Genomic DNA, 23,878 nt, shown 5'->3' with positions numbered 1-23,878 from the left:
CACAATAAAATTGTGTAAATGTTTATACTACCCATATATTGAATATTTTTAAAAGAAAAGAGGAAGTTGTACAGTTTTGAAAACACTGTAATCGCGCTGGTTCCTCTTTACTAAATGCGATCTACCTATTCTTGGGTCAATTTGGACTTTTGTTTGTAAAATAACAACTTAATTTGGGGAAAGGCTGCAAAAGGGGATCAAATCAGAGAAAAACCCGGAACGCGTCGAACTAGTCACAATTTCCTTATCAACCGGAAACCAAAACATTACATAAAAAGGAGTCGTCGATTCGCTGTTATTGCGAGACCGAGATTACAATATAAACAGACTTGGCCCATGCAGTGGAGCAAAATCAAAGCTCGTGGAAACAAAGATTACTAAGGTTGCATTTAATCACCAGCTTCCTTTGGACGGAAAAACTGGTGATAAGAGAGAGAGATAACACAGAGATCATCAACATCGGCGCGGTAATTACAGACACCGAAAAAAAAGAGGTGCTGTAGTAACATCCTAGGGATATTGAAAAAATGTGCGAAAACCCTTGGATGTTGTCATTACCACTCTGGCTGTTAAAGTAACATCCTAGGATGTTACATCCGAGAGTTGTCGCACATTTTTTAACAACCATAACATCCGGAATGTTACTACAGCATCTTTTTTTCGGTGAAGAGTGTCTCTGCGCTTCAAAATGTTGAACACTTCAAGAAGACGCGGAAAATAACGTTAATCGGAGGCTAAAATTTTAGCCCCCTCGGAGTAGCCCCCTTTCGTTTGTATTTGAGCATCCAATTCAAGGTCCTATCCTCGGGACGCCGGCAGGAGTATCCCACCATGAGCCGGGGTTATGGTTTACCAGACTGGCCGGGGATAAGCCCCCGGGCCCGCGGACCCGCTCGGGCTAGGGCGGGGGTGGAAGGGGGGGGGGGGGGTTCAGAGATGAACCCGGTCTGGGTTGGGGTCCTCGGCGGAGTCAGTGTTCGCGGGGCCGTGCTTGTGCTCCGTTCGTCTGTGCTCTCACCGGAGCCTGCGCCCATGCCGATCATCTGCGGACGATCGCTCGCGATCCGCGCGTGTTGTGTGTGTCCTGTGCCTGTGCTTGTGTTGTGCCCGCTGTTATCAGCATCGCCTGGATCCTGCAACCTACCTCAACGACCGGAGAGCACGTTTGGTGAGTCCCAGTCATGCTCTCGTCTCGGCCTCGCTCTCCTCCGGGGCTCCGGGTCCCTTCGCCCTGACCTCGTCAATTTTCAGCATCCTCGTTTTGCTGGGTGTGCGTCTTGTCGTGTTCAAGGTGGCGAGGTTGCATGAAAAATGAAATCTTGAAATGTCTCGTGAAATATTTCAAGAAATTTCAGAAATTTATGAAAGCTATGGAGATATCGGTTCATTTTCTTGTTTCGCAAAATGTAAACTTTGTGAATTTCTTCTGTTTTTTTGTGTTTGAGTGCGGGTTGCATACTCTAGGCATACCCGTTCAAGGCAGCAAATTTTCATGCACTGGAAAAAAAAAAAAACACATTGGATCTATAGTCCAGACTCTTAAAACATCGACAGGAAAAAGTACTCTTGATTCAATCAGAATTTAGCTTAAATCAAGAACCAAGCCTCTTAATTTAAGCGGATTTCGTTTTGATTCAAGCAAAATCCGATTGAATCAAGAGTATTTTTTCTTGTCAATGTTTTCAAGAGTCTGGACTCGAGATCCAATGTGTTTTTTTTCCAGTGTGAAAAATGAATTCTTGAAATTTCTCGTGAAATATTTCAAGAAATTTCAGAAATTTATGAAAGCTATTGAAAGATACCGGTTCATTTTCATATTTCACAAAATGTAAACTTTGTGACTTTCTTCCATTTTGGTGTGTTTGAGTGCGGGTTGCTTACTCTAGCCACTAGAAAAATATGAAATATTTCACAGCCTCGTGAACTTTCATGAAATACAGTACTGAATTTCCAACCTTTCATTTCTTTCTTACCTACGTTTCATGCCACCCTGGCTGTGTCACTAAAGAGAGCATTTAGTGAGAAAGTGATCCATTTTTTTGTGTTAATATGGGGAGTACAACACTGAGTACCTTAAACGTGAGGTTAATATGTTTTAGTTAGTTTGTTTTTTAGGGTACATTCCTTTATGGGTTGAAAATTTGCAATCTGAAAAAATCTGACGCGAGCCACCAGGATCGATCCTGGATCACAATGCGCTAGCGGAAAGCCGTTGATCCGACCGGAAAAAAATAACTCGGAAGTATCCCAACCATAAATTTGGATATTTTTAACTGAGTAGTAAATGTAAAAATGAAGTTTAGAGTAAGTGGATTTAGTAGCATTTGAGCAGAACATTTTTCTTTCACTCTTAATTCCTGGAGATCCACTTCAATATTAATGATTAAATGCAGCCGATACAACGATACTTTTCAAGGAAATAAATAATAATACTGATAGATACATTTTACAAGCACAGCTTTTAGCTTGTATGATTGAAGTTCTCGGTGAGAGGCGGATCCAGCAATTTGGCAACACAGGATTTTCTCTATTTAAACCTATGCTAAATAATCGATTCTTGTCAGTGCATGCAGCCCCTCCAAGGATCGATACATTTCCATAGGTTTAAATGGAGAAAATACAATGTTGCCAATTTGCTGGTTCACCATTGTTCTCGGTTCACTGCGCGAAGTAGCCGATGCCCATATTTTGCGAGTGAAATGCACAAAAGGTGAAGGTGAGCCGCATAGTTGAACCACAAGACCGCGTGGTGAATGTTGGAGTGAATAAAACGTTGCACCAAACAGCATCCAAGATTGAATGAGTAAATACTTTTTTGATACTTATGCAATCAAGTTGAATGTAGCTAACCACTTCTCAGCAGCTGAGGTTCAATCGTGTCAGAGAAAATTCAGTGACCCAAAAGCGCAATGCATCTCTCTGCGAATGGCAATTTCAATTTCACCGGTCGTATTTATTTTACGTAAATAAACTTTGCGCTCGTTTAGGGAAAGTTTGTAAATTCTGTTCGTCGCGGGAAACAGATATAATATGAAAAATGCTAATTTGGAGACGATCATAATTCTGGACGAAGTTATTCATAAATGATCTTTCATTAATCTGTATAACCTCATGAAAATCACGAGTTTAAAGAGGGGATCCAAGACTTATGTTCACTCAATATCGATAATTTTTTTTTTGAGCGTCTGTTTTATTGACTAAGAAAAATAACATGTACAAAAAGGAGATTAGTAAATTTTGCAATAGAAGCAAATTACAATATCTATAGTGAAAGCACCAATCTTACGCATTTGAGTTGTGACGGTGCAGATCTCTTGTCACATTTTACTCTTCAAAAGAGATCCTGATATTCGTTTTGGCCCAAAATTTTTGTAAAATTTTCTTGTTATTGTTAGAATACTCTCTAAAAATTGGCGCCAAAATGCGCGGACGAGCATGATAAACATGAGAAGACTTTTTCAAACACCAAAACAGATATCCGTGATTTTTTAGTTTCACCGTCGATTTGTTAGAGAATGCCGGATTCAACCAACCGCTCGATGAATGCAGTGATAAAACCAAGCTTTTAATAGTTCTACTCGAATCGTCTGGGAATCTCGCCGCTATGAAAACACTTTCATTCACAGCCGTGTCGGAATTTTTACACCTCAATCGAGGTATACCAGTGGCGGATCTTCGAGACCGATTATAAATAATTATATCTCGCACCAGGAGGAAGGAGAGGTTTGGTCCACCTTCATGGCGAGAGAGGAACTTGAAGTCACACTGAATGTGAATATTTTCAATGGATTTATTAAAAATCCCTTTTATGTACACTTATTGCTAGGAACATTCTCCAGCTGATAATTTCCGTACGAGGATATTTGTTGAGTCAACCGAAAATATATCTAGAATGACGAGACATCTCTTTAAAATGAATGTCTGTATGCTTAGAGTACCTATATTGAGAGAGTATGGCCACTGGGGTTACCATCTCTGATTGGCTCAGCCATCTTAGGCTAAATGGAGCCCTTAGGACCCAAAAATGGCGGACGCCATAAATTAATGTAATGCAAAATGACTCAAAATGTAGTTTTCTTTGCTTATCGTAACGAGAAATTTACTCAAATGCACTATTGCGACATCTTTACATATTTTTAAGGCTAATCGTGTGCAATTTTTGAGAAAAATTATCTTAGATGTAGTAAGGTTGGCAGCAAGTGCGGTTGGTGATAACCGTCAAAAGTTGGCAATGACCCCCCTCCCATCCACAAAAACCAAAACAAAGCACCGCCATTTTTGGGTCCGAAGCCTCTCTATGGGGCCCAGTGGCCATACTCTCTCAATATAGGTACTCTATGTATGCTAAAAGGAACTATGTGCATAGGGTTCGCGTGCAACATAGTTCTTCCTAGCATAAATACGTCCAAATGACAAAAATACAGTATAAAACGAGATTCCTCGTCCGGAAATTTATAATTGGAGTTTCTTTGAATCCAACAGAGAATTTTTATCCGCAGGACTAAAAAATGTTGTTTTTTACGCGGACTGCGGGCGGGAGGGGGATACGTTAACATCATACCGCGACGTAATTTCTTAGAGGACCTTATTCCGCAAAACCCCAATTCGTTGAACGAACTCGCTCAAAAGTTCCGCGAACCGCAGACTGCGGCGGGGGGGGGGGGGGGGGGATACGTTAACATCATACCGCGACGTAATTTCTTAGAGGACCTTATTCCGCAAAACCCCAATTCGTTGAACGAATTCGCTCAAAAGTTCCGCGAACCGCGATCGTGCGGATAAAGTCCAAAAAGATCAGAGAGTAACGTGATAATATCTACTTTTCATAGGTTGTGCGTTTTCATAGAATTTGAAAAGCTGAGAATTCGAGTAAATGTCTTCATTTGGTGACACATATATTCTATCCCCGTAATCTCGAATGACGATACCGCGTCAAACTTGTGTCTCCCCTCTTTTGCAGGAGGCATCGTCATGACTTTATCCTTTTTCCATCCTCTTCTTATCTACTCGCAAAATGTCCCGTTATGCGGCGTCATAAAACGCTTTAATGGATAGTTGCTGCTCGCTGATTCGCGCGATTACGCCGCGAGTAAAAGGTACGCCATGTTGCCAGCGTAAAGCGTTCAAAGCTGATACAGTTCTGAACTTTCTGAAATCGTCGTTTCCAAGATAAATGGACGTTTTTTTAACTGAAAACGTTGGTGAATTTTCCTCTGATCATGCGCAAATATGAGCAAAATTTTGGACAGAAATTGCAGGGTCGTGTGCCGGTAAAAAATTGAGCTGTTTGAGTCAATTTTGCAATATTGGGGTGGAGTTACAACGTGTCCCACGGGAGCTGTAGCTGCGTAGCTTCGCAAGGTTAATTCTATCCTGCCCGGAATACACACGTTTGAAACTTGTGTTCGAGATCAACGAAAACCACGCACGAATTAAATTATGGAATAGGTACTCCAAAGTCTGTGTGTGCGATTAATCTTTTCTCTTTATTTTCTTTTTTTTAAAAAAAGGATAGCGTTATACGTCGGCACCGTGGCTTCCAATGAAACGTCATTCGTTGGTGCCATATCCCTAAAAAGAAAAATTTCTACCGCTAAGGTATATGTCTTTATCGAATGAATTTTTTTAAACTAACCGGAAAACTTTCTACCGTTAAGTTGACTTTACCGAGTGACTTTTGCAGTAGGTACTTGAAAAAGGAGGCGAACAAAATTTTACTGGTAAAACGCCATTCATATTCTCATGCCCAGGAATTGTAGTATCAGTGATAAATTGTTTCTTCAAGTCAATAAACAAGCTCCATCTATAATGACCTTATTGTATGATTTGGAGGAATTAAGTAGACACGGTAATCTTACGCGCAGAAATGTAACCATCAATGTTAACACGACAATTCGGATGAAAAATTGTTTTAATTGACTGCTATGAACAGTGTCTCGTTGAGCGCTCATTCTGACAAGTTCGCCTTCAATACTAAGATAGGCAATGTGAACGGCTTAGGTGCAGTAATACAGTGGAAAAAACAAGGAGGAAAACGGAAAACAGGCTAAAAATACACAATTAATGAAACCCGAGACGTTTCGACTCAAAACTGAGTCATTTTCAGTCGGAAAAATAACAGTTTGGAAAAAAAGATGAAAAACCTGAACCCTACATGTTGGTGGCCGAGATCTGGCCGTTTTATTCGAAGGTAGAGCACTAACGAATAAAGTTTTGTTTAAAGGTACAGTACCCGGGCCGGATTTAGGGGGTGGCCGCATGGGCCACGGCCCATGGCGGCAAATTAATTAGGGGGCAGCAAATTGTATGCAGAAAAAAAATACAAACGAGGAAAGGCGACAAAATCTCTCATTTCTATAGAGTGCAGTAATTTCTAATTTTGTCGTCTTTCGGTGATTAAAGAGACAGCACCTTTAATTAGTCGAGTTAAGAGAGAAATCAAACACGCAATTTGGCCTGGGACGGTGCAGCGTAGAGAGCAATGATGACAAAGGACTTGAGATGAAAAGGAGGAGCCCTCGGCGGAGCGGTCGGCATGTAACACATATTAGCGCTTACATAAATGCATGAATACTGCACGCATTGCGTTAAACACAGTGCGGTCATCAGCTGTCGGCGTGAAACGCATATCGCCTACAAGACTGCATGAATACTTCACGCATTGCGTCGAACACAACTGTGCGATCAGCAGCGGTCGACGTAAAACGCATAGCGCCTACAAGACTGAGGGAATACATCATGCATTGCGCCAAACACACAGTGCGACACGGCGCTGCGGCGGCGGAAGTTAAGATCATTAAACCACATTTATGTTTGTTCTTTTATAATTTTTTCGTTTATTTCATATAAATAGAAGGCCTTGTCCGCACAGAGATGGGTTTACGGAACTTACTTTCGCGCGAAGTTTCGTGAATTTGGTAGTAATATTGACAGGGCGTTCGCAAAAAATTTGTCCAACACGAGTAAACACGTCTTATGCACCCCCCCCCCCCCCTGTTCGTTTTTATTGATGTTTCAAAACGAATGAAAAGGGGGCGGCAAAATACAGGCGGCCCATGGGCGGCAAGTAGGTAAATTCGGCAAAAAAGCAGTAAAAAAAGCACAAAATAATTTCAAAGTTCAAAACGTTGATGAGCTTTACTTCGATAAACTTAATTTCTTGAAAACTATTTTTTTTTAAATTTGCAATATCGCGAATTGAGATTCCTATTGCCACCATTGAGATAATCTCAAACACTAGGATATTTAAAACGGAATTTGGGAAACGCGAGGCGGAGAAACAATCCTTTGACTAAAATCTGACAAGATGACTTTAAGGCGTACTGTTTTTATCTCGTAAATGCATTTAAATTTGAGCTATTCCGCTCTAATTTATTGAATTCTTCACACCACTATTAATTTGAAGTTTTCCACGCTTGATGTTGCAACTGCGATGCACTGATTATGGACCCCTCTTGGGCAGTTAATCAGATGTCCACCGCATGCTCTCGGCTCTGGAAATACTACGCTGTTTTATGACTTTTTTCATCTTCGCTCGAGCCCTTTTTTTCCAATTCCTTGCCAATCGCGGGTGACTGTACTTCACCGTTTAGTAGGTCACCGATAATCTGCGAGGACCTGTTTTTCGCATCGCTGCTCGAAGTTTAATCGCGCAGGATTTCTCCGCTTATACATTTTTTCTTCGGAAGAAGGAGAAAGCCATCGGCAGCGCAATTTGAGATAATGGAAGACGTAGAGAGACGGATTGATTCGGATCTGAATAAAAGCTCAGTAAATAATGTTTGCCCGATCAGTATCTAGATTTGATCTATATTTGATTTGTAAATCCGATCATAGGCTCTGTCTAATAGGTCAGGACAAAACAAACTTTTTAACCATCATTCCTTTAAGCTTTCGGACCCCCTAGAGTTTCGTTTCGTGTCAAGTAGGAGATATTTCCTATACAAACCCGCACTATTTAGATTTTGGAAATATGACCCTGATTTTTTTATTTGTCTATTATGTTTTTCGTGATGAAGCTGTGAATTCTTCCAATCGAGATTTTTCACCTAGTCGATTCAATATATTGCACGCCAGAAACCATCACGAAACACGTTAGGGCTAATTTTGAGAATCCCTAAGGCGCAGTTGAAAACCGGAGGGGTGTTACAAGTTAAGCTGCAGAGGTAAAATGACTCTTAATTCAGGTTATAGTATTTAAAAAAAAGTTCAAAAAATCCAAATTAACACTCATTATTTTTACTTTAATTTATTTATTTTTGTATTGAATATTTCGATCACGACTATTCATTGAGAATGGCGATTGCTTGAACATATTCGTATTTTGAGCTTTTGCAGCCACAAAAGCTTTTTTCAAGAAAGTTGAGAGTTCGCAACCCGTTCAGGCTCGTCGGAGAAAATCTCTTAACCGCGTCTGCGTTTGGAGGCTTTCTTTAAGAGTCAGGAAGTAGCATTGTGCGTCTAATTATTCCTCAGCAAAAAGGAGTAATTGAACATGTGAAAGAACAAAGGCGCGTCACCGCGGGAGAAAATCTGGACGGCATTGTGCACACGTTAACTTGCGTAGGTCAATGCCTAGGGCTGTGGATTCCCATCGGGGCAACGAGTGGAAACATTTTTCTCACGCACACACTTTGATTAGAAGAAAACTAAGGAAGAGGAGAGATTGGTATCAGCAAATATTATTGCATCGTTGATGCTCCATAGGCAAACGTTTAATATACTAACAATGAATTCAAGTCATTTAGAGCTACACGCAGTCTGTGATTAGTGTTGCATTTTGCAAGAAACCGCTTGGTTTCACGTTGCTCGAGATTGACGTAAGATCAACCTAGCTGTATAAGAAACTTTTATGCGTTCAAAATCTAACCAAATGGAAAAGAGATTTATCGTATGAAATGAAACAGAATGGCAGTTACCTTCAGGTATGTTTCATTTATTCGTTTATCTCAATATTCCCTCCTAGTGATTGGAGATACTCGCTGAAAGAAATTGTGGAAAATACACCGCGGAGTTGATATTACTGAATTTTTCTTCTTTCATTTCGCTTTCAGTCGTGAGGATATAGGAGCTCTGCATGCGCTATTAAACAAAAATTGAAGTGCTCTAGCCAAATTGCCAACACATCTTCTAAAGGACACCTTATAAATTGCATACGTCTTATGAAGATCTTGTTTTGAATATTTAATGGTCCTTTCCTGCTTGTGTAATAATTGAATGACGGATTTCTCCATTTCTACACTGATCATTACAATCTTCTCGCTACGGTGCAAGCATAATGCACATGTATTCTAAGTACGTTATGATCATTATAAAATAGACATTTGACGCACATCTGACGGAAGCGAGAGGATATTCAAATACATGTCCTCATCGAGTTGATCCTGAGCGCAGCTTAGGAACTTTCACTGCATTCACAAATTCAAGCGATCAATGGTGGTTCCAGCCTCCATCGCTGATCTGAAAGCGTTTCTGCTGAGCGATGAAGGAACAGTCGAATTTGCTTGAGCATCCGTTTTGATTTGTCCATATGCACTGTTTGATATCAAAAGAATGATGAATAGAAATTCAGCGCAGTGGCGAGGCATGAATGATCGATTATCGATATTTCCCCATTTGAAGGCATTGTAAAGAATCGATTGTTAAGGTGTTTGTTGCGAACACTTCATTTATCGATCCTTTTCCATACGTTTAAATGGCAGATCAATCGATGTATCGCTAAGCTCGCCACGCCACTGAAATTCAGTGTTGATCAACGTTTACGGTCATCATAGTGCAAAAGTCAAGTGTTAATGGACGCATAACGAGGGTTGTAAGTCCGCAACCAAGTATCGTTTTTGCGGTGTTTGAAAATCTCTGCTCCTATTCTATTTGTTTAATGGAAAACAAATTGATGTCATTTCTTGAAGTTCTCACATAATTTTCTTCGCATACAGACAGGAAAAATCACAGCAGTTTTTAAAAATTGTTGTTGAGTGGTTTTCCATTTAAAAAATAAAGTATGACAGGAAGTCTGCCATGCCGCAAAGCGAGATACGTGCGATTGTGGACTTACACAGTCGGTAAGCTATTCAGGATACCCTATGTTACCTATGTCTTTTACGAGTTAAATATCATTTTTAATGCAACTGAAAGACAATTTTCATCTCCTACGATGTTGGCCTCTTTGAATTTTCAAATGAAAATCTAAAATTATTAACTAGCGCTATCTCCAAAACCCGCATTTTGACAATTTTAGAGGCCTCATTTAGACGTATTGATGCTGAAAGGAACTATGTACTCATGAAGTAAAGCTAGAGGAACTATGCAGCATGCAAATCCTGTGCGTAAAGTTCTTTTTATTTCATTCATTTTTAAATATTCTATTTGGCATAAATATGTCCATTTCTGAGAAAAATTTTTCTGACTTCACTGTAATTTATAAGTCAAAAAGAGAGGTTCTGTAAAATTTAAAAAAAAAAAACCTCTTGAAACCCGAAGAAACGTTATCATTGCTCTGCTGAGAGTCTTATTTCTTAATCCTTAGAGGTGGCAACTATACGTACCCTTCAGCACCTGCAGATCTCTCTTTTCCAGATATTATTCAGGTGAATGGAAGCAAAAGGGCAACAGCGATTCCGAGGCTAGGTTGGAACAAAACGAAACCTTAACTCCCTGTGAAGATCTCAGGAAAAAACGCTGTAGGTTTCGCATTAATATTCGCTTTCTTGATGTTTGACCACCGACAGGCCGTGACCGCGGAATCCGATCCTCCTGTTCCGGTGTCTATTTTTTCCACTCTGGAGCATCATCGAGCAGGGATTGTGTGGACTATAAAAGTGATTATACATAATAATACGCCGGCTTATTAATTCTCTGATGTGTTTAAAAGATGTCGAGCGCACTTGAAGCGATGCTTGAGAATATTTCACGATCTCCTGCGGAAAATTATGGTTCTCATGGGAACGGGAGCAAGAGAACCATAACTACTTGTATTGGCACTTGAGACTAATATTAAACTAAATATCTTTGAAAGGATTTTTAATTTTTGGTCAATTAGTAAATTTCTCTATCAAAAATTATCAATCATAAAGACAAAAATAATTAGTTCAATCATTTTATAAGTAATGGATATACTTTCGTTTAGTTATTTGCCTTTTAATTATAACTAAAGATTAGGTTGTACGACCCGATATTAATGCAAGTACCATAAACAAGAATAGTGGCTACAAATACTCTGGTCAAAAAGCTGTCAATGAAGTCGTTACATTATGTTAGGTGCACTGCACGCTAAAATTCCATGACTCCGTTGACAACCGTTAAAAAATGGGCACTAAGAAACTACACTAGGAATAGTGTAGTAGTCCGCATGTTACACAAAAATAATTTGGTAAAAACACAAGTGGATTTTCAGAATACAGAATTTTTGCCCACCAGGAAATTCAGAGTAAGACTTTCAAGTACAAGTAGGTATCTATAAGTTAAAAATTGAAGGAGCAGGAAAAACCGTTGCGGCAATTTAAAGTGCTTGAATTGATATTTGTAGTATTTTATGACGCATCACAAATTTCGAAACCTTTCTCTTGCCTTTTTTTCTCGTATATTTTTTCTCCCTTTCACTGCCTATTTGCCATTCATAGACGTAGCTAGGTTATTTTGCTTGGAAGCCTAACCTAAACGATGGAACTACGTACAATTCAATCATTCGTACCAACTTGAATCAATAAAGGCATAAATAAAGGCAAATTTTGAACATGCATGGTTTCGTCTTTTTTTCCTGATAAATCTATTATTTAAATCTCAAGTCTAATGGCAAGCTGTCCTCTCAATCTTCTGTTCACTCGATCTCTTATAGCTGATTTGGATTCAGTGGCAAAATTAGTAAATTTCGAAGGTTCTCTGTAGATTTGGCTCTTTAGTTTACTTTCCTACTCCAGCGTTAAAGTCACCAAATATCTTATTGCGACACAGCGTGTTCACCTCTCAATCTCCTGCCCACTCGATCTCTTATATCTGATTTGGATTCAGTGGCAAAATTAGTAAATTTCAAAAGTTCTCTGTAGATTTGGCACTTTAGTTTACTTTCCTACTCCAGCGTAAAGTCACCAAATATCTTATTGCGATTCAGCGTGTTTAAACTTATTTTAATTCTGCACTGAAGTTGCTGTTGTTTCATTTCCGAATATGGTGTGGATGGTTAAACCATGAAAATACCTTCATGATACTACCTTCAAATTTTCTAAGAGATTTAACGATCTTTTTCTTCAATTGAAAATTATTAGGCATCGCATATTCAAATTTCTTAGTATTGTTAAAGCGCCTGGGGAGAGGAAACTTTGACAGAGCTTTGAAGAAAAATAGTACTGAATTTCTTTCGATTCTGTGATATTTTGTTGGAAATTTACAACCTCAGAAATTACCGTACACGTGTTGATCCTTTCAACCAAATCATGTCTTATCAAATGCAAATTAAAATTTCACTTAATTTTTTTAAGAGTAATCCTCCGTAAAGTTCCAAAATATGTGTTTTTAGGAGTTTACATCAAATACACGCAAATCGCATGTGAAACTCCAACCTCTTGCACGTGGTGCGCTAGTCTCAGAATCCATACATCAAAAGCTCGAGGTGTAAATGCCTAAATCTACCTGCAATGTTAGATTTGTCAGTAGATTGTCGAACAAGTACAAGATGCGATCTGGAAACTCGGTTGCCGACATGCAACTGTGAGTAATGTTCCATTTACCTTGAAGTATAAAGGACAAAATTTCGTGCGCGACTTGGCACCATTGCCGAAAGAGCACTTAATTTAACTCCCAATCCCCGTATTTGATGTTTTGTGTCTGGAGTTTTAGAGCAGTCACTACGAACACAGATCACGAAAATTCTGGACTCCCGCGCTTATTCACCATGGATCGTGCCAGTGGCGCGTGCGGCGTGAGTGTTGCGATGTATCGATTGTTATGCAATTTAAACCCATGGTAAAGAAACGATTATTAAGTGTTCGCTGCGAACACCCTGTTTATCGATCCTTTTCCATAGGTTTGAATGGTATAACACATCGATATATCGCAAAAGCACGCCACGCCACTGGATCGTGCATGTAGAGCGGCAAGGTTGACAGATTAGGACTTTCGTTGCCGTTTTCAATGGACAAGTATTAGATACGTAAAATACGTCATTCAGTGGCTCGGGTGAATGATCAATTATCGATTTTTTCCAATTTTGAAGCTGCGGCAAAGAATCGATTATTAATGTGTTCGTTGCGAACATCTTGTTTATCGATCCATTTCCATAGATACAAGTAGCAGATCGATCGATAAAGCGCAAAGCAATCCACGACACTGGCGTCATTTTGTTCCATATAATATTCATGAAATATTTATTGGCTTTTGAGCATAAAATATATTTCTGTATTTTCTTACCTGTCTTACCTTAGGTCTATTGTTTTATATGGGATGTGTAAATCCCCAAAAATAGGTGTTAGAGAAGTTTGTAAAAACTAATTACATCCTACTTTATTTTTTTCATTATTTCGTTTGTCACCGGGCAGGCACAATTGCATCAAAGTGCCGCTCTCAATAGCGCATTCCTTTCATGCCGAGGTATTAACTAAAAGGCGATACGATAGATTTCGGATCTTCACTCTCTTTTTCCTTCGTTTTTTTTCTTTTAGTTTTGTTAATCATATCAGCAAAAACGTTTGAAATTTTAATAAACTACTCAACAATTCCTGCGTCGAAAAAGAAAGTAGTTAACACATAGCATTAATAGATCAAATTCCTGAGAAGTCGCAACCCTGAAGCCACTATACTAGTAATAGTGGAGCCTGAAAACACGACAAATTTCACCAAAATTGCCTTCATCAGGAGAATGCCAAAAACCGGCTACCTGCGCCAAACGCGGGATCCTAAATCGGGCAATTTGTCTTCCTGGACGAGTGTGCTGCGTTTATCCGCGTTTTATCGAGTCCATAAACCCGTTCCCATCGCGGCACTGTGGTAATGAAACCACTCAAGTTCAGACACATGCTTCATTTTCTCTTCCAGATTCAGAAATGCGAGATCGTTGTTTTTATTTCTCTCCCTTAAATTGTGGAGATAAATATCCTCAAGAAATGCAGTTCACAAGCGAAATTTTGCGATATAGGTAAGATATATTTTTGGAAGAGAATCAACTGAAGAGGATAGTCAAAGCTTGGAGGGGCAAATTTTAGTAAACATGCATTTTAGTTTACATTTGATACAAGTTTCAATTTGCCAGAAGAGAACAAACCCAACTTTAAAAGAAACTGGTTTGAACTATTTAGGTAGTTTTCATGAGGGTGTCATGAGATGCTAAAAATTTTCCTCCCGGTAAATGATTGGGTTCTTAACGAAAAATTAGCATTGATTTTTTATTTATTATTTTTTTTCAGCGCAACACGAATAAAATATTATTTTTGCAATGCCACTATTGATCTCAATAATCAAAAGCGACAAAAAGTCTGATATTACATTTGGAGCACTGATTTTATGAAGATCTACATTGTAAGCCATCCAAGCCATCCAAGCCATCCAGCCATCGCAAGCCATTCTGTCGAAACAACCCGATTTCACTGAAAAACAGTCAAAATGAAGAAAGACAGATCGGATGTGATGGGCGTAAACGCACTTGTTTCATCAAAAATACCGGGAAAAATCAAATGTAGTAACTTATAATTGAATGCGGAAGTATCTTTAACATTGCTTTTAAAAAAATTTGGCGCTCATAATAATTGATAAGTGGGCATTGTGCCGGCACCGAACCATAACTATATTACGGACGATTTCTAAAAACAACCCAAATCCCTACTTAAAAATGATCGTAGCAAACAGGTACGTGTGGGCTTCAAATTAAGCGTTTCATTTAATGTTAATGAATGACAACGAACATTAACATTCCACACAGCAGCCCACTGTGTGCAGACTACTGGGCTGTATGTTTTGCCAAAACACGTGTCTCTTTCTAGGTCGCGCGCTTTCGATGAAATTCTTGAGTATGCAGCAGAGATTTGTAATTTAACCAATCTTCCATTTGGAAAATTTCACGAGAATCATACTCAGTGAAGCTAACATAGCGTCCACGAAAAAACGTTACGCTGATTAAGAGCATTACTTTATTTTGTTTTTACTGACTGAACCATAGGAACCTAGGTCACGAGAGCACTACAAACAAAGGGGGGGGGGGGTCGAAATGGTTACGTCGAGATCGAATAAGAAATCGGAAGCTTTCTGTTCGCTTATTTCAAAACCCCAGGTACTAATCAAAGACCCTTCACTGGTGCATGGGAGGAAGATATAATACTATATATTATTTTGTAATCTATTCATAGCTGTATTAAGTAGGATCCTTTTTAGCTTCGATGACTAACTTGAGAACATGTTCATATATTTCCTCTACTTTTGATGACGAAATCGCGTCTAATTTGATTCACCCCCACGTCCTCACGGCCCCAAGTAGCTGAAGGAACGCAGTCATCACATTCGGATTTCTCACACCTTTTCATTCAGGGATAAAAAAGCACTTTGAACCCGCTCTTGCTCCAGCAGCTGAGTTTAGGCCATGCCGCTTGTCGAAAAAAATGAAACCAAAAGGAGGCCGTAAAATGGACGGTGGCGCTGCCCCCGCTTCCCAGCGTCCGGCGGCGTTGCCTTTAAGGGTCTGACTATTATATTAATATTAATATATCAAAGTGCCTTTGGAGTGTCCGGCTATAATAGACGAAGCGTTTCGAAAGTAAATGATTTTCTGCTTGGATTCTGTGTCTAAAAATCACCATTGACAGTTTCAGACTTTTGAAGATTTCTTAGCCTGAAGTATAATGAAGAGGATTATGTATTCCTTGTCCAAAGAGGTAATATTGTATAATTCATTTCGTACATCAATAGTATTTTCCTCTCATTTGCGTTGCTGAAAGGGCAAGAAGTGCGTTTACGCTTATCCTTATATTCTCTAGTCCCGAGGCTTGTTACAAGAGAAATATAGGAGGAAGAAGAGGATGGAGGAGACGAAGAAGACGAAGAAGAAGAAGGAAAATTGAAAGAAGGGTATAAAAATGAACATAAATACAATCGAGAAGAATATGAAGAAGAAGCAGAAGAAAAAGAATAGAAAGAGGAAAGAAAAAGGATGAAGACGAGTAAAGAAAAGAGAAAAAGAAGAAGAATAGAAAGAGGAAGAAGAAAATAAGATGGATGAATAAAATAAGTGTATCTTTTCCTTGTAATATTCCTCCTCTTTTTCTCTCTCCTTTCTTCTGTTCGTTTCTCGTTCTCAGCTATTATTCCTCCTTTTCATCTTCCATCTATTTTCCGTCTCCTTCTTCCTTTTCTTCATATACTCTCCCTATTCCTTCTAATTTTTCTTTATCTTGTTAACGTTACTGTTGCTTCCTCCTCTTTTTATTTTTTCTCTTCGCTGTCCTCTGATTTCCATTGCACATTGGGTCTAACATACCCGAGCCTGTCAGATTACCACCCTCACGTGAACTCAATACAGAGCGCAATATCGATCAATCGGAACATAGAAGACTCGTAATGTACCGGCGATTCGGCAACAAGCGTGGGCCTAGGACTACTATGTTTACTAGGATATTATAGGTGTGTTTTTTAATGGTAGGCAGGCCGCCGTCCGCCGTTGTTTATTCGTCCCGGGGGCGATCCGAGTTAATGGAGCCTACCTTGTTTTTAAATCCATTGATCGAGTGTCAAAATCGTTGCCGCCTCCCCCTCCCACCCCCTCTTGTTCGGGCCCCCGCTCCGAAATTAAACACCAGCGTCTGATATTGATGACTTACTGCCCAGGTTTTTTCTTTCTTTTTTATTGAAATGGCTAAAAAATTCGTGACGACGAAAGTGCCTGATATTTGACCCATATACGAACAACCGTTGGTTTGTTCCAAGGGAGTAGGCGGAGAAGGGGGGGGGGCGATGAAAGTTTCGTCCCAGCTTTAAGACTGTGGAATAATAAACCAGCCAACTACCAAGTTAGCGGGCATCAGATAGATGTTTAAGAAATGGACGATAGAATTGAATGATCCGCGATAAAGACAAATTTGAATATTTTTAAAATGTAATATTGATTTATTCCTAAACAAAACAAAACACAAGAGAATGTAAAACTAAGGCTAAAAAACTAGAATGCCTGGGATGTCTTGGGGTGGTTTCAACCCCTCCCTCATCGACCAGGAAACAAAAATATAAAAATCATAAAACTCCGCGGACCCCCCATTTGTAATGCTAAGAAAGAGAGGTTATCACAAAGGCTTAGAATAAATTCCTTAACTCCTTTATTCCTAAATTCCGCATATTTTTGTAAATACTTTGACGCGTGCTTCTCGAAAATCGACGTCTCAATTCTCCAACATCTGACACACCCTTGCCCGTACGAACGTTAACTGAAGTGTGACAAACACACCCCTCACTGGAAAGAGAATGTAGGTTTATCAACAATTTTAATTTCAGATTAAATCGTGTTTATATTAATATATTTAATAGTAGGTATACTTATACTATTAACTATTATGCTATCATGATTATACCGCATGTTATGTATCTATTTTAGTAAAAAAGAGGATGATATTAAAAATAAAAATCCTTGTTATTTGGACAAATTTTTCAGTTAATTTTTGACGATTGCGTGGCTTCTGAGCTTGTCTCGAGGCTGCTGGGGTACACAATTTGTTCGAATGGCGCCTTACGATCTTGGGCCCCTATAGTGTGACTGAATTGCATTTTAAGCTCGTAATGACACAGACCATTCTTATTGCCTTGGGCTCTTCAGAACCGGATTTTTTGGTCTCGTATTTCCATTGGATGCGATGAGATTTGGTGATAACTAATCCCTCGCGCTGACAGTGAGTCCTCATTTCGCTACCCATTAATTCCATCCCGTTGCACTTTTTGGAGGTTGCGTCTTCTTCAGTGGCGTGGCGTGAATGATCGATTATAAATATTTCCTCATTTGAAGCTATGATAAAGAATCGATTATTAAGGTGTTCGTTGCGCATGCGAACATCGATCCTTTTCCATAGATTAAATGACCGCGGTCAATCGATACATCGCAAAGCACGCCACGCCACTGGCCCTCTTCGACTCTTCGAGAGACGGCTTGAGTCGTTTACACTCAACACCTTACTGATTGGGCCCAAATCATGTTAGCCAGCTTATTTACGGCTGAAAGTTACGGGAATAATGTTCACCATATTATTTGATCGCTAATGAATGGTTTGCATCACCGAGAAACTAATGATGATTCGAGCATGCTATAGAAAAAGCTCAACTTGCGCACGGTTTCATTTTAGAATATCATTTTTCCGACTAAAAGTCGAATTTATGCAAGTTTCGCACCTTGGGGTCAATCGTGAACTGAAACCATTTGCGGCCAGAAAAATAGTTGATGATCTGATTTCATTTGCTTACGAAAAGGATATTTTGGTTGGAAAATTACGAAAGCATCGCAACTCTGTAAAGCCCGTGATTTCGCTAGATTGCTTTTTTTCATTCCCCTTTTTTCTGAAGGAGTCTCCATAAATGTTTGGCATACAATTTTGGGAGATTTTTTCCACCCTCTTACAATATTTTGTGAATACTTCGCGCGAAATGTCTTGTAATAGTTTACCTAAAATAAAGTTAAAATTATTCGAATGCAAAATCGGGGTTTTTTTTTTTTATTATGAGGAAAAATGGCAAATTCGCGCGGGGAATTTAACTCTCCTTCAAATTTCACCCGTTTCGCATTACCACATCGCAAGTGATAAAATTGACAGAAATAATTCATATGAAAGAATCGCAAAAAATTAAAATAAAATGTAAGATTCAGTGTGGGTTTTAGCCGCGGTGGTCTTTGAAATCTTAAATATTATTGTATTTTTTTGCAATTCTTTCACAAGAAAAACTCAAAAAAACTTTTGAAAAATTCAAAATGAAACCAGTATTTTAAAAAATAGGTTTCTCAACTCAAATGTTTGCTTTTTCATGTAAGAGCAAAATGAAATTCGAACTTAATTGCTTACGATTTCAAATTTTGCTATTTTATTCATGCCCAACAGCGTTGTTGAGTCAAAAACGGGAACAGGACCTATGCGGGCTATGCTGTATTGCTAAGTAAAAACAGCGTACGTGCATTCAAATGTTGCCAAATTTCCTATCAGAAAACGTTTATTTTTAAAGAAAGCTATGAATATATTTTCTTGAAATTTTCGGACTCTAAACATTAAATTACGAACAAAATCCTCTAAGAATAGAAGGAAAAATATTCCCAAATTTTCCTGAAAATCCTTAATTTGTCGAAGGAAATTTGGCAACGCCTAATGGCTAATACGACGTTCCTTCTTAGTACTGGCAGGTTGCGACCGCAATGTGCGGCAATTACTTGAGAACCAGATGCCGAGACCGTCATTTGCCGGGCGAAATTACCGGTGTCGAGATGCAAAACTCCTCCGGCTCCGAGTAAAAAACAAATTTATTTTAGTTTAAGTGCAGTGCTCAGCGCCTCACCTAAGACACCTGAGACACGGGCTCGGCGTTCGTGTGAAAGTGATTAGTCCGCGTGATGATTGGCAATCTTGCCACCGGCGCACAGTGGGGCGAGCTTATAGAAGAGGTCTGACATGAAATTTTAGGCTAAAATTTCAAATTTTCAAGTTTATTTCATCACATGTCCAATATCACGGGGTGTTTCTGCAAGGAAATTTTACGAAAAAACCAATTGAACCACTCTTACACATTTTTGTTTTATATTTTCGAAAATATAAGAATTCTTTACAGATTTTGTCCGACTTCTGCTATTGACACCGTCCCTGTGTGTGGCGAGGCCAGGGCTCGTTACATGATTTTAACAGCATTGCGCTCCTCCGAAATACTCTTCTAAAGCTAAGGGAATGAACTACCATATAGGGTAAATAATTAAAGAAGGGTGAAAATTGAGGTGGTTCTTCAGCACTATGAGGAGACAGTCAGTAGTCAATCGATCTACTGATAATTTTTGTTTTTGTCTACGTCAATTGAAACTGCCCTCTCTTAAAAACCAGAGTTTACTCTGTTCACATTGAGCGCCAAACTTCTCTCGGTTTTTTTTTTTTTTTTTTTTTTTTTTTTTTTTTTTTACGATCGAGGATTTTCCTTTGTGATGACTTAAAGCGAGGAACAACGTCCTGTGCAAAGAAATAACCTATGATCGGAGTTCAAAGCAAGTTGCAGACTCCATTACTCCTGCAGCTGAGAGCTCACCTCACGGAGGAAAATGAAATTGCTGATTTAACAATTTGTAATTAAAATGAGCGTCCGACACATTTAATGTAGATTTTACAGTTAAAAAAAAATGCTACACGAAAAGAAAAAAAACGAGTTTTAGGGTTGGGACCTACATGTTAGTGCTGGGCCACTAACGAGGGTTAGATCAAATGGAGCCAGCAAGTCAGAGGAGTGCTGGGCACTAAACAGCTCGAGGCTGGGTCACTAAGGAAGAAGTAGTGTCAAGCCCTAGAGTGACTTTGGAGCGAGCGTAAAATATGAAACGTCTCCGCCTGGGATCGAACTCGGGTTGCGCCGGTGGAAGACCAGCGCGTTACCACCAGGCTATCGTGACTCCGACGCACGGTGGATCGAGTCAATGGGAGAGGTCGGTCATGGAGCGTTGCGCTTCCAATGTTACGAGGATAACGAATATTCCTGGTCATTTGATCGATTTATGTACCATCAATCTCATGTAATTTTTTCGCGATTAGAATTCATTTTTGATGTTATTTTTGGTGAACAACGTACCTGAAGACCCGTATTTGTGCATTATGTCGGGGAAAACTATACAGGTGCAAAGTTTTAGGGTCTGTGTTTTACTTCGTAGGACGGAGTTTTTAATTTTTCATGATGGAAGAGGATAAATTATGAATAAAATTATGAAAACTTACTAATAAGTGTCACAAATACGCAAAAATACCTCCCCAGTTATGAGCTGCTGCATCAGATAAATCATTCCCTTCACTGCAAAGTTAATTTCGAAACTTTGTCATAAGATATCATTCTTATGCATAAAGATCGGTGAGAAAAACAAATGAAATACATTTATGAATTCTTTGAAAATATCAAGATCACTTTTACTTTAAAATCATCATATTACATTCAAGGACGGAACAGGGACTTAGAGCAGGAAAAACACTAGATGGCTAGAAAAAAAAAAGAAAAGAAAAAAAAAATTTTAAACATGCATGTACAGTCATCTGTCATCTGCTTCTCCTTATTCTTCCTCTTCATATTCGTTCCCATCACTCTCATCTCGTCTTCCGCTCTCAAAACCGCATCAAACTTAAAAAACAAGCAACGCAAAAAAACCGCAAAAAATTCCAAAATTTCCCGGACTTGTAACGTTAAAACGTACTCGCAGTGTATGTTTTAATTCGTTCGCACTAAACTGCACTTTGTTTACATCGAAATAGGTTGTAAAATTAAAAAAATATGTACGTATTTGAAAGATGCATCAGTTATCAGAGTTCACCAGTGACCGGTCGCGCGCGATCGCGGAGGCAACAGATAAAATGGCTCATAGTCAGGGGCCAGGCAAGTAAAGGGGGGAGGGGTTACTTGCTAAATGTTTCCTCAAGCTATCTACGCATACGTCCAAAAAGCTTTCTATAAGGGATATGAAGGGATGTCCGAGTGAAATATGCCCGATTTTTTTTTTTTAGTTCTCCTATAGATATGTAGTTTAGGAAATAATGAAAATACGAAAAAAACGGGCCAAAGAGCATCGTCTTGATGGTGATGAAACTTGTTTTTTCAGTTTCGATGTACAGGAATCATACCTACCTGGGTCATTTAGCAGTTACGAGAGTTCACTGGTCGCTTGGTTTTCGAGATAAAGCTCGCGCGCAATCTCGGAATGCAACAGAAAAAGTGACCGTCACGGCCAAAGTGGCGCAAAGTGGCACCCAAATTTTGCGGGATCGTATTTCAGGACTCCTACGAACAGCCTAATTAAATTTTTCTGGCGGATGGTGGGGATGGGCAGTTAAAAGTTTACCTTAATTTTTTTTTTCTGCATTTTGATATAAGCACATTAGTGCAAAAATAATCATTGAAAAAATGGGCCGAATACAAAAAATTATTAGCGTTTTGTGTTTCTTTAGACTCTGAAAAATAAGAATCAATTAATGGAACCAGCATTAATTTAAACAGAAGCAAGCTAAGTGCCGCGGCAGCCTAACGGTCGCTTGATTTTCGAGATAAGGGCTCGCGCACAATCTCGGAAACGCAACAGAAAAGTGACGTCACGGCCAAAGTGGCGCAAAGTGGCACCCAAATTTTGCGGGGGGATCGTATTCTCAGGACTCTACGAACATGCCTATACAAAATTTTTCTGGCGGATGGTGGCGGATGGGTAGTTAAAGTTTACCTAAACTTTTTTTTTCGCTTTTTTGAGATGAGCACATTAGCGCAAACTTAATCATTGAAAAAATGGGCCAAATACAAAAAATTACTAGTGCATGTGTTCTCCAGACTCTGAAGAACAAGAATATGTCAATGAAATTAGCATTAATTTAAACAGAAGCAAGTTAAATGGAATAGCAAGACTCGGACGATTTGTCGCTAAAATAAAAAGTTACGCAAAGCCCCTCTTTGATGCCTTCTGTCACAAAAATGAACATATTTCTTTCAAATCAATGTCAGATCCTTAAAAATATAACTCTTGAGGAACACTTTTGACCCTTAAAAAATGCGATTCGCCTGAATCGCCCATGACCGACCTGTACCATTGACTCGATCCACCGTGCGACGTCTCGTGGGTGAATTTACACCTGTTAAGCGCAACTACGTCTCGCGGCATCTGAATTAGCACTACTCATGTTCAGTGCCCACCTGCACTGCCTTCCGGTGTTGAGCTGTACAGCGCTTAGACGCCAGCCTCAACTACTCCCACTAACGGCCAGTAGTGCTCACACTAGTCTTGTTTTTTCCGTGTAATTTAACTTCGGGATGGTTACATTAGCTTTCCACTATTGTAAAATGTACATCTGAAACATGTCGGACGTACGTTTTAACAATTTCATTGTTAAATCAGCAGTCTATTTTTTCCGTGTTTGGAAAATAAACTAGAAGCCAGGAAAAAAAGAACGAAAATTAACTATGATTTTCAAAGATAGAAATAAATCGTAAATAAAAAGGGAATATACCTATTTGTATCATTATAAATCCCATAATTAGACTCCCATTTGAGACTATATACTTATTTGAATTATTAAAATAATTATAGTTTAAATTTATTGAAAATTCTTCAAATTTAACACAACTAATTTTAAATCACTATGAAAGCTATGCACGCTGAAGTTTAATCCTAACATTAACCAGCGAGGTGTCAAACATTTTGAGAGCCGTATGATCTTCTCACTTTCGTGTACCTAAGTGTACCTATACTGTTAAAGCTCGGAGTCGAACTAATCACCATTCAATCGTGACTCTCAAGTGACCGGTTGATGGGTGGTTGGAAGAGTGAAAAATACAAAGCAGATCAGACATAACCAGATATAATGTCTGCTCCTTGCCACGTCCCTGAAACAATGCCCAGCTTGCCTCCAATCTTATTCGATGCCCCCCCCCCCCTCCCCACTAAGATTGAGGCGAGTAACCCCCGCGCATCTATCAATAAATACAACCCGACCAATGTACACAACCATGAACATCGCGCCAGTAGCAACTCCAGCCAGGGGAGTCACCTCCTCCTCTGCCCTTGTTTAAAACCTGTTGCTCCTCTGAGACGCATCCAGACACCCAGGACAGTGTTGCCTGCCTGGTTAGGGGGTGGAGGATCCGCGACTCAGTGTTCGAAACTCACCTTTGAGTTTAAGGAGCCATGTGGCGCATCAAGCCCCATATTTAGGCGCCATTGAAG

General features: G+C 39.3%; 1 protein-coding gene across 1 annotated transcript in view; it reads left to right on the top strand.

Moving 5' to 3' along the window:
• Positions 1-952: 952 nt before the first annotated feature.
• LOC109030449 (SEC14 domain and spectrin repeat-containing protein 1-B) overlaps positions 953-23,878 on the top strand; it is a 59,384-nt gene continuing 36,458 nt past the window's right edge. Inside the window, exon 1 of the mRNA XM_072296803.1 lies at positions 953-1,168. The gene's annotated coding sequence lies outside the window, so the exon portion shown is untranslated. The remainder of the gene's footprint in view (positions 1,169-23,878) is intronic.

Source organism: Bemisia tabaci, chromosome 2 (genome assembly GCF_918797505.1).
Source record: "Bemisia tabaci chromosome 2, PGI_BMITA_v3".
NCBI classification, from domain to species: Eukaryota; Metazoa; Arthropoda; class Insecta; order Hemiptera; family Aleyrodidae; genus Bemisia; species Bemisia tabaci.
The sequence above is the reverse complement of the archived record's forward strand: the minus strand, read 5'-3'. Positions and strand labels throughout refer to the sequence as shown.